Source organism: Galeopterus variegatus, unplaced genomic scaffold (genome assembly GCF_000696425.1).
Source record: "Galeopterus variegatus unplaced genomic scaffold, G_variegatus-3.0.2 Scaffold2618, whole genome shotgun sequence".
Taxonomy (NCBI): Eukaryota; Metazoa; Chordata; class Mammalia; order Dermoptera; family Cynocephalidae; genus Galeopterus; species Galeopterus variegatus.
The window spans coordinates 45762-58095 of record NW_007728729.1 but is presented as its reverse complement, the minus strand read 5'-3'; the positions used below and the strand labels follow the sequence as shown (position 1 = coordinate 58095).

The window sequence follows — 12334 nt, the reverse complement described above, 5'->3', positions numbered from 1 at the left end:
GCTCCCGTCCGAGGGTTTGGATCCCACATACAGACCGGTTCCCGCTCACTGGTTGAGCGAGGGGCGGGAGCAACGGAGCAACGCGGAGGCTTGCAATCCCGTTGCCGGTCCCCGGTCCGGTACGGGGGCAACACTGAGGGTAACACTGAGGGTTGCGATCCGTTGCCGGACACGGAAAAAAGAAAAAAAAAAAAAAAAAACAAGCAATGTAGGGCCGGCCCGGTGGCGCACTGGATAGTGCGCCGCTTGGGAAGCGCGGCGGCGCTCCCGTCCGAGGGTTTGGATCCCACATACAGACCGGTTCCCGCTCACTGGTTGAGCGAGGCGCGGGAGCAACGGAGCAACGCCGAGGCTTGCAATCCCGTTGCCGGTCCCCGGTCCGGTACGGGGGCGACACTGAGGGCGACACTGAGGGTTGCGATCCGTTGCCGGACACGGAAAAAAGACAAAAAAAAAAAAAAACAAGCAATGTAAGGATAAATCAAAAAATTTTAGGCCGAGCCCGTGGCGCACTCGGGAGAGTGCAGCACTCCCTCCGCGGGTTCGGATCCTATACAGGGATGACTGGTGCGCTCACAGCACTCACTGACTGAGTGCGGTGCGGCCAGTCTCAAAAAGGACAAAAACAAAAATTTTTAAATGGTTATAGGAGGAGGGAGAGAACAAGGTAGGAGGTATTAGGATAAAAGCTAGATGTCTTTGACCATGCATTGTTTTGTATAATTAACACTAGAACAATATAAACATTTTTCATAATTATAAAATTTTTAAAATTTTAAAGCAATCTCTAAAAATCAAAATTAAAATGAAACAAATGAACCTAAATGTATGTCCAGTTATTGGCATAACCACACAAATAAAAACTATTCCAAGTAACTTTAAAACACTGTAATTTGACTGTACATCTCTCATGGGATATACTCTACAGGGAAGAAACCTGCAAAAAATATATATATATTTCTCAAACTGTTTATAGTAATCATATTATTGGTGGTAGTACTATTCTTCTGAGAATGTGAAATTAAGCAAATGAACAATCATGTGATATTTTAATTTTATCATATCTGGTATCATTGAGAATCAGGAATTCTCATGTGGGAGAAAGTTAAAGCCCACATTAAGAAAAAAACATGAATTTGAAGTCTCAATAAAAACTCATGATGTATTTTATCTTCACAGACAATGTTTCCTAGCTCTGTCCACTGAAAAGGCCTAGAAACAATGACCAACGAGGTAGCAGTGACCATCTCTAACACCCAGACTGTGGCCCCCAGATATTTCCTACCAACGGGAACCAAGGCTCTTTGGAGGCTGCATTCCAGGTCCGTGGCAGGAAATGCACAAGATGCACCTGGAAAATCTTGTTGTACCAGATAATAACAAGGGAGCTCTCAAAGCCTACATGGGTTGTGTCAAAAGGACTCAAGAGCTGACGTGAAGAGGTTCCCACTGACCAAAGATGGAATGTACTGAGCCTCATCAGGATAATAATGGCAAGGACTAAAATACGGTAAATGTGCCAAAGTCCCTGAGTCCACAATGATATTTAAGAGGAAAAAAGGTCACCACTGGAGGATACTAGTGAACCAATTCATTATTTTGAAAACTGGTAAGTAAAGGAAAAGCATCAAGCGTTTACCTTGCCTTTCTTACATGAACTGTACCCCTGAATTACTGACCAATTAATAGATGAGGGAAGTTTCTCTTTACAAAAACATTCCAGCATATCACAGTTTTACAACCCTTAATAAATTAATGAGCCATCAATCACCAACATCATACACCACCACCAAAAAGACAACCAGACACAAGCCTAGTGATGGAGAACACAACAAAGTAGTCTTACCAAATACAAACACACATACATACAATTTTTAAGCCTTAAGAAGAAAATGAATTTGATCAAGCTGCTGGATCCAACATCCAATTTACAGGAAATAGAACAGAACATGATTAATAACAGTTCAGGAAGGCACTCAGCAAAATTCAGGTTGTGGAAAACTCTACAAGACAAATGACCAGGTTTCCTCAACGAATACATCGAAAGTGGAGAACGTATTGCAACAGACAATCCAAAGTGCAGCTTTATTTTAATCAACCCTCTAATTTCCACATATTTTATAGTATACAGTCAGCAAAGACCAGGACTTTCCTGGTCCCAGCTGTTGTCCATGCTCCTTCATGGGTTCTTTTAGAAGAACTAAAGTACAAGGAAATAATAGACATTAAAATTATATGGGTTCATAGAAGCTATTCACGATAACCGAAAGGTGGAAACAATCCAAATGCCCATCAGCAGATGAATGGATTAAACAAAATATATGTCCATACAATGGAATATTAATCAGCCATTTAAAAGAGTAAAGTACTGATACATGCTATAACATAGTTGAACCTCAAAAACATATGAAAGACACCAAACACAAAAGATCACATATTGTATGACTCCATGTATTTGAAATATCCAGAATAGGTAAATCTATACAGAGAGAAAGCAGATTGGTGTTGCCAGGGGCTGGGGAAGAGCAGAATGGGGAGTAACTGCTTAATGGGTACCTGGTTTTATTTTGAAGTGATGGAAAAATTTTAAAACTAACAGAGGCGGCAGTTACACAATGTTGTGAATGTACAAAATGCCACTGAATTGTTCACTTTTACTTATTTATTTTGGTGGCTGGCCAGTACAGGGTCGGTGTTCACTTTTAAATGGTTAATTTTATGTTTTTGTAAATTTCACCTCAATTAAAAACAACTCACATGGGGAGGAAAAATTTAGCACAAGTCAGATTATGTTGTAATTTGAATTTTAACTTTAATTTTCAAACACATATTGTAAGCAAGATACAGAACCTTACCAAAATTATCCCTCTTAAATGTCATCTGTGAGAAAGGTTTTCTTATGCCCACTTTTCAGCTGAGGAAACTAGAGACTGGAGAGTTCAATGACTTGTGCTAAGTCCCATAGTTAAACAGCAGAGGCAGAAAGAGGCAAGGTTCAAACCCAAGGTCTGGTCAAGTCCAAATCCCTTGTCATAAACAATACACCTGTTTGACCATCTGACAGAGGCAAAGAATAGTGTGTGAGGGGGAAAAATGGAAACCAACACCTCTCTCTCTCTCTCTCTACACACACACACACACACACACACACACACACAAATTTAAAGTCTATTCTTTCATATATATGTGGAAGAGAAGCCAAGTGTTTGGGATCCTTTATGATGTGAACATACCTGACTTTCCCTTTCCCTGTACTGTAATAGAAAAAATAGGGACAACGCATTTGATGATAAAATGCTCAAGCAGATAAAGCCCAGGTATTTTTCTTTCTGACAAAGGCAAACAAAAATTGTAAATCAGACCCTTTCGTTTCAAAAACATTTTGTTTTCCACATCAACTTTAAATATTTTATTTTACGTGTCTAGTGGAAGAGCCAGTAAGTTCAAGGTACAGCCTCCCTGTCCAGAATAAAATATGGAATAAAATGAAACAGAAAAACACATGGGCTGTACTGCCAAAGTTTATATTTTTAGAAACAAAAGCAAAAGACCTCTGGACCTAAGTAAAAATTTTAGAATTTGCAGTGTTTTCAATACATACACAATTACTGTACAAATTTCCAAAGCACCATCAGAAAGAAGTATAACAATATAAGGCAAAACTTGATACTCTGAATATCAACAACAGGAATTACAAAGATTAATTAAATACCTATGAAACGAGCAATTCTATGACAATTTCTGGAGTCCCTCAAAGTTTCTAGAGGTCCTACGCATAGACCAAAACATAGAAGCACATCTCTACTTTCAGCCAAGATGCCATGTGGAACTGACCACACATAATTGTTTTAGAATCTCATCTAAAATACCTTGTATACCTTGTATAAACATCCACCAACAGGGAACGTACTTTAATAAATCTATCAATAGAATGCTATGTAACCATCAAAAATGCTGATACAATTTTACATTTTATTGGCAAGGAAAGATGCCAAAGACATTTTACTGAGCAAAAGATACAAGTTACAAAAGAGCAGGTTTAGTAATGCCCACTTATAAAGAGTATGGGTTTGGGCTGGCCAGTTGCTCAGTTGGTTAGAATGCAGCCTTATGTCACCAAGGTCACGGGTTTGGATCCCCATACTGGCCAGCTGCCAAAAAAAATTAAAGAAAGAAAAAAGGGCCGAGCCAGTGGTGCACTCGGGAGGATGCGGCGCTGGGAGTGCAGCAGCGCTGCCGCCGCGGGGTTCGGATCCTATATAGGGATGACCGGTGCGCTCACAGCGCTCACTGGCTGAGCGCGGTGGGGCCGGTCTCAAAAAGGACAAAAAAAAAAAAAAAAAAAAAAAAAGAAAGAAAGAAAGAAAAAAGAAAAAAGACTATGTCTATATTAGGACAGATTCCTGAAAGAACATTCACTGATTTGTTAACAGTGGTTTCCTCTATGTGGAGGAATTTTTTTTTTTTTTTTTTTAAAGATGACCGGTAAGGGGATCTTAACCCTTGACTTTTTTTTTTTTCCTTTTTGTCTTTTTTCGTGACCGGCAACAGATCGCAACCCCAAGTGTCGCGCCTGCACCGGACCAGGACCGGCAACGGGATCGCAACCCTCAGCGTTGCGCCTGCACCTCGCTCAGCCAGTGAGCCGCCGGTCTGCATGTGGGATCTGAACCCTCGGTGGGAGCGCCGCCGCACTCCCAAGCAGCGCACTGTAGCAGTGCACCACCGGGCCGGCCCTTAACCCTTGACTTTGTGTTGTCAGTACCACGCTTATCCAGTGAGAAAACCGGCCATCCCTATGTGGGATCCGAACTCGGGGCCTTGGTGTTATCAGCACCGCGCTCTCCTGAGTGAGCCACGGGCTGCCCCATATGTGGAGGAATTTTATGATGATTTTTACTTTCATCTTTTTGTGTTTTTCTATATTGCTGTAGTTTTTTTTATAATGGATATCTAATCTATTATTTTATAATAAGAAAAAACACTAAAGCTCCTTTCATTTTTAAAAAAGCATTAAAATATCTTAAGGATTTGGCATACCTCTTCAAAAAGTTAACATCTCTCTATAAAAAAGCAATCTTTAAAAAACTTAAAATTTAGAAATAAGTTATTTTATTTGATTCCAGAGAAGCAACTGCACCAAGTTTTTCTAACCAAGTGTAAAGAAAAAAGTAACGGTAAGATCAATTCAACTACATTAGCACCAATAACAATTAGGAATCAAAATGTCATTTTCTAACAGGAGGCTTATAAAACAGAAATAAACTGAGAGTTGCAGATATCCAGTAAAGTTAGTTTATGCAGAGAGCTTATCCCCAAGACTCCACTATCTCCTACTCAAAAAAGAAAAAAGAAAAAAAAAAAAATCATCAAGCCACCCATTGTTTTTTCCCAAAAGTAATCAGACTCAGCATTTCATTATCTTAAATAACAAGATAATCACCAACTGGACTTTGTGTCTTTATCTACAGTTCTAGGCTTTCAAACTAGATACATGATAGTTTCAATATTTTTACCTGAATGTCTCTGTGGTACGATGTTTATAAAGCTACAGACTCCACACTAGCCACTCCTACTGTACCTTCAGATCAGCGCTGTCCAGTAAAAATATGTGTGCCACAAATGTATTTTAACATTTTTAATAGCTTCATTTAAAAAAAGTAAAAACAGGTACAATAAATTGCAATATATTTTGTTTACACCAAATGTTCAAAATATTATCATTTCAACATGCAATCAACATAAAAATATTAAGGATTTAAATTCTTTTTTTGTACTGAGTCTTCAAAATTTGGCATATATTTTCCACTGTTTCTAGCCCAGCTCAGTTTGGACTAGGCACACGTCAAGTGCTCTGTGGCCATGTGTGGCCTGTGGTTACCATACTGGACAGAGTAGCTCCAGACACTGCTCTTTAACATCCAACTTTATAGTAGTCACAATCAACACTTTCTGGCTCTGCAGAACTCGGGGCCACTCCAAGCAAACTTGCATCACACTGAGGGAGCCCTATCCTATCAATGGCAACTCTTGAAGCAAGAGCCCAAAATCAACAAATTGACTTCAACTTTCCACAAAGAAAAATGCAACCATTTGTGCCTCATCATGTGAACAAAAAGATAAATCTCATCCAGAATTCACTATCTTAAATAATTTACCTAATCATTTTGAATTTAAGGTTTGGGGCATATTCCTAACACCACAGTGAAATTACATACTGGTCAGTGGATTTCCGAAATTATGTCTGCCTCAATGAGGAGATGTGACATTTGCTACCGAACCACTATATATCTAGGTATATATAGCATGATAAAAATAACATTTCAGATTAGTGGGGGAAATGGAATATTCAATGAATGGTTTTAGTGGAATTTCTTATATCGAAAAAAAAGATTAAATCCTTATCCCACACAGTCCATATCAACACATCATACAATAACATCATACAATAAAGGTCAATTAAACCCATTTTCCATGTTTTACAAGGCACCCTATATTTACAGGCACTCTAAAAGTTAACAAACAAAAACTCTAATTTTAAAATAACTTTTCTTTCCAAATCTAAGAAATCACTGAAATATGCATGACTCTATAGTCTATAAATGGGCTTAGGAGAAAAAAAGTGTTTAGACCTTTAGTAACAATAATTTATTTACTGTCATGGCACAATTCCAAACCAAAGATATTAAACTTTCTTTTTTTTTTTCCCTTTTTGTCTTTTTTCGTGACCAGTAACAGGATCGCAACCCTCAGTGTCGCACCCACACCGCGCTCAACCAGTGAGCAGACCGGTCTCTATATGGGATCCGAACCCTCGGCGGGAGCGCCACCGCGCTTCCAAGCGCCGCACTCTACCGAGTGCGCCACCTGGCCGGCCCGATATTAAACTTTCTGAAGTCATGGAGACTTTGTATTTTATAAAATAAACAAACAAATTTTTTTTTTTTTTTTTTTTTACCGGCCATCCCTATATGGGATCCGAACCCGTGGCCTTGGTGTTATCAGCACCGCACTCTCCCGAGTGAGCCACAGGCCGGCCCTAAACAAACAAATTTTGGATTTTCGCCACTATCTCATGCTAATAGGGAGTTTTTATTGTGAGACCTGTAATCAATCTTCTAACATTTTTCCTTAATAAGGTCACAGTAAAATAAATTAAACAAATATCCTACCAAGGGCAGAGCCCGTGGAGCACTCGGGAGAGTGCAGTGCTGGGAGTGCAGCAGCGCTCCTGCCGCAGGTTCGGATCCTATATAGGGATGGCCGGTGCACTCACTGGCTGAGTGTGGTGCCGGCGACACCAAGCCAAGGGTTGCGATCCCCTTACCGGTCACAAAAAGGACCAAAAAAAAAAAAAATTAAGGGCCAGCCCGTGGCTCACTCGGGAGAGTGTGGTGCTGATAACACCAAGGCCCCGGGTTCGGATGCCACATAGGGATGGCCGGTGCACTCACTGGCTGAGTGTGGTGCCGGCGACACCAAGCCAAGGGTTGCGATCCCCTTACCGGTCACAAAAAGGACCAAAAAAAAAAAAAATTAAGGGCCAGCCCGTGGCTCACTCGGGAGAGTGTGGTGCTGATAACACCAAGGCCCCGGGTTCGGATGCCACATAGGGATGGCCGGTTGGCTCACTGGGGGAGCGGGGGGCTGACAACACCAAGTCAAGGGTTAAGATCCCCTTACCGGTCATCTTTAAAAAAAAAAAAAAAAAATTTATTCCTGATATTTGATGTTACAAACTTTAGGGTCGTTGAGATATGCTGGATACTTGTAAGTACCTGGCATAAACCCCATTATTGAACTCTCAATTGCTTTTGTGATTTCTTTCTGTTTCTTCCCACAAAGACCTGTTATGTGTCTTCCAATGATGCATAAAGTAAATGGAGAAATGAACTGGGACAAAAGCCGTACATTCTTATAATCTACGCATTTTCCATACAAGATACATTTCTTAAGAGGCTTCTTATAAGGATTTTCCATTGGAACGGGCAGGTCCTCATTATTGGTTACCTGTTTATACCGTGAACAGCCTCTTCTCCCCTGCACCGTGTGACTCCCGGGAACCTAGAGGCAGACAGCAGCCACTACCAAGCATGTCAACTGTTTCCTCCCTAAATCACTGCAAAAAGCAACCATAGCGGCCATGGTTCCTCGTTCTGTGCATGCTCTTCACCATTACACTGCATTCTCATGGAATACCCAGATTTAATTGACTGTTTCCCTATTAACAAACATTCTCTTCTCTTTCCAGTTTATGTTGCTTCCTTTTTTTCTATTTGACTGTTTTTACATCTGGAATGTGTTGATATGGACTGTGTGGGATAAGGATTTAATCTTTTTTTTCCATATAAGAAATTCCACTAAAACCATTCATTGAATATTCCATTTCCCCCACTAATCCGAAATGTTATTTTTATCATGCTATATATACCTAGATACGGACTCTCTTCTATTCTGAACTAGTACAACATAGTCCTAACAACCGTAGCTCCGCAGTTTCGAGTACGGCTCACATCGCTGGACTCAAACCCTTCCCACGTTCTCAAGTCCCCATCCTGCTGCCCTTCCTCCCCCTACTCTGTGGCACTCTCTCAAAACTCTTCTCCATTACGAGTTTCAGCACCCTGCAACTTTCCTATATTTCTATCCATACTTTCCTCCAGTCTCAAGGAGGCATTCATTCCCTCTATCCCTATCCCAAGGTTAACTTCACCTGAGTTCTCATTCCCAACTGCCCAAGACCTCATCAGTAACCATCCTTCTCTATTAATACTTCTATTTCTCTTCCTCCACTGGCTTCTTACCTCATTCAATAAACATATCCTGGTCTTCCCAATTTAAAAAACAAATACAAAAAGAGTTCCATCTACCGTGGCTTAATATCCATCCATTCACCCTAGCCCTATCCCTAACCTGTGTGCTTCCGCTCCACACCAATAATTCCTTGGATCTTTCCAGTAGTTTGTACCACTCTACTGTAACTGTTCTCTGCAACACCAACCGAACCAACAGTCTTCTCACACTTTTTGACCTTATTAACGCTCGGCAGAATTCACAACTCTTTTCTGGGCTCTCTTTTTTCCTCAGCTTCCAAAACCCGACAGCTCTGGGTCTCTTCCACCTCTCACTTGCTCCAATTTTTCACCCCGCTCATAAGCATGAACTTGTGTTTAAGAGCTCAGCCTCTCTTCTCCTCTTCTTTCACACTCTCTTTCTCTCTCTTCACAGAATCAAAGGCTTTGACTTAAAACAGAGCTAGATTTTATCCTGATGCTAACAGCTGTATGACCTAGGATAAATTATTTAAACTTTTTGAGCTTTGCTTTCTTTATTTGTATAATGGAGATAATACTTCTTTCAAAGGATTGTTGACGAGATCAAATAAGATCACATGTGCATAGCAGCTGGCTAGGCCCAATGGGCAATTAATCAACGTTGACTTCTCCTTTCCCATACGCAACTCCCAAAATTTGTCTCTGATCTCTCTGGAGTTTCAGTCCAAATCTTTAACCACCTGCCATATCTTTTCATGTGGATATCCCATCTTTGCTTCAAAACTCAATGAATAACTTTTTCTTCTGAAAAGAGGTGGAATAAAGAGCATTTTAAAAGCAGGCACCAGAATTCCTCTTAGGGAAAGCACTGTCTTTTAGGGGGGATATATACCTTAACAAACTGCTGAGAATGGAGAGCCACACACGGTTATGGGTGCTTTTGTTGTTCCTTGATGGAACCCAAAATGCTTTGTAATTTGTTTTTTGTCTGAGAGAGAAGAGTAGAGTCAGAAAAAGGAGAGGTAAGAAGGAGACATCCAGACAGAAAAAGGCTGGGGTTGGTGAGCTTAACAGCCAGTAAAACTCCCCAGCTGAAGTACAGTTTTAGGGTAACAATGCTTATTATCCCTTTGGGGTTGTTTGCATTTCTGTACTATAAACCCAACTCATCATCCCCCACAATCTTTAGTAAAATCTACACTTTGAATACATCATGTAAATGGAATTTTTTGTAGAAAAAAAAAAGAATGGACTGATGTCACATCTGTTGTAGGGCAAAGACAACAAGCTGGAGCCCATGAGTCAAAATGGTCATAATATTATACCCTAGAGAATCCACAGAAATCTTGGCGGGGCATTAGAATTCTCCATTCTACAATTTTAGGTAATTGCCGGGTTTCTGTCTAATTTGCTGAGATCTGAAGGCACAGTAAAGCCCTAGATGACATTTAGGATACTCTTTGTTTTGTTTTTGGTGACTGGCCAGGATAGAGATCCGAACCCTTGACCTTGGTGTTATAACACCATGCTCTACCCAACTGAGCTAATCAGCCAACCAGGACTCCCTTTAAAAGCAGTTCCTGCTCCAGATTCTCAATTTCTGTAAATGGTGCCTCATTTCTCTATTAACTCAGGCTAAAAACGTCATAGTCATCAAAGCCACAAAAACACTAAACATGTGCTTTGTGCAAAGCATCCTAGTCAATATCTCAGCCCTTTCTAAATTTGATTACAGTGGTTATCACATAATAGTTTCCTACCAAATCTGTATGCTTCCACTTTCTTTTTTGGTGGCTGGATGGAAAGGGGATCCGAAACTTTGACCTTGGTATTACCAGCACCACGCTCTAACCAGCCAAACCCTATACTTCCACTTCTTCCAACCATTCATACCTCTTTCTTAAGCAGAGATAGTCTTTTTAGATTAAAAGACCTAATCTAAATCTTTTAATTAATTTATTTTTAGAGATAAAAATACCATTTTGGTTCCTCTCCATTGTGGCTCCTACCCATCCTTTCAATTTCTGTCCCAACCAATTAATTCTATTCATTATCTTCTAAATCCAACAGGAATATTTCCAACCTTTAGGCCATTACTAATACTATTCTCTGCATTGGACTATTTAAGAGTTCTACAGCCTACCTTCAAAATCTACTTTCAATGACTGGCCAGTTACCTCAGTTGGTTAGAGCGTCATGTTATAACACCAAGGTCAAGGGTTTAGATCCCAGTACTGGCCAGCCACTGAAAATCAAAACAAACAAACAAAAATCTATCTTCAATGCTATTTGCTCCCAACCCACCCTTAGTGAGCAAGTTTTTCTCTTTATTTTACTCAAAAGGCTTAAATCTCTCTATACTGTTACTTTTAACAGCTTTACGTAGGTATAATATACATAGCATAAAATTCATCCATTGTACAATTCAATGATTTTGGTAACCATCCTCACAATCCAGTTGAAAACATTTCCATCACCCCAAAATGTTCTATCATGCCTGTTTACAATTAATTCTCACTCCCATACCCAGCCCTAGGCAAACACTGCTCTGCTAACTCTATAAACTTGCTTCCTCTAGCTATTTCACAGAAACACTTATGCAATGTATAGACTTGCATCTGGCTTCTTTCACTTAGCATAATGTTTTTAAAGTTAAATCATGTTGTGTGGTATGTATCAGTAGCTCACTCCTTTAAACTGCTGAATAGTATTTAATTGCATGGATATACTACATTTTGTTTACCCATTCACAGGCTGATGGACATTTGGATTATTTCCAGTCTTTTGCCCATTATGAGCAATGCAGCTTTGAACATCTGTGTACATGTCTTTGTGCGTATATATATTATTTCTTTTGCACAGATTCGTAGGAGTAGAATTGTTGGATCACCAGGTAAATTACATTTATTTATTTTTTCGTGCTGGCCGGTATAGGCATATGAACCCTTGACTTGGGTGTTATAACACCATTCTAACCAACTGAGCTAACAAGCCAGCCTGGTTTAACTTTTTTTTTTTTTTTTTTAAAGATGACCGGTAAGGGGATCTTAACCCTTGACTTGGTGTTGTCAGCACCACGCTCAGCCAGTGAGCGAACCGGCCATCCCTATATGGGATCCGAACCCGGGGCCTTGGTGTTATCAGCACCGCACTCTCCCGAGTGAGCCACGGGCCGGCCCCTGGTTTAACTTTTAAAGACACTGCCAAACTCTTCTCCAAAGTGGTTGTACCATTTTACATTCCCCTCAGCAATTCACAAGGATTTCAATCTCTGCATTCTCCTCAAAACTTGATATGGTCTGTCTGTCTTATTTTAGCTGTCCTAGTAGGTATGAAGTGGTATAAATGTATTTTCCTAATAACTACTGATGTCAAGCATCTTTATGTGTTTACTAGCCATTCCTGTACCTTCTTGTGTAAAATATCTATTCAGCTCCTTTGTCCATTTTTTTTTTTTTTTCTTTGTCTTTTGTCTTTTTTCCGTGTCCGGCAACGGATCGCAACCCTCAGTGTTGCCCCCGTACCGGACCGGGGACCGGCAACGGGATTGCAAGCCTCGG

General features: G+C 40.2%; 1 protein-coding gene and 1 pseudogene across 1 annotated transcript in view; both read right to left on the bottom strand.

Moving 5' to 3' along the window:
* RNF157 (ring finger protein 157) overlaps positions 1-12334 on the bottom strand; it is an 88250-nt gene that overhangs the window by 69333 nt on the left and 6583 nt on the right. The gene's annotated exons all lie outside the window — the stretch shown is intronic.
* LOC103598459 lies at positions 7714-8145 on the bottom strand (annotated as a pseudogene).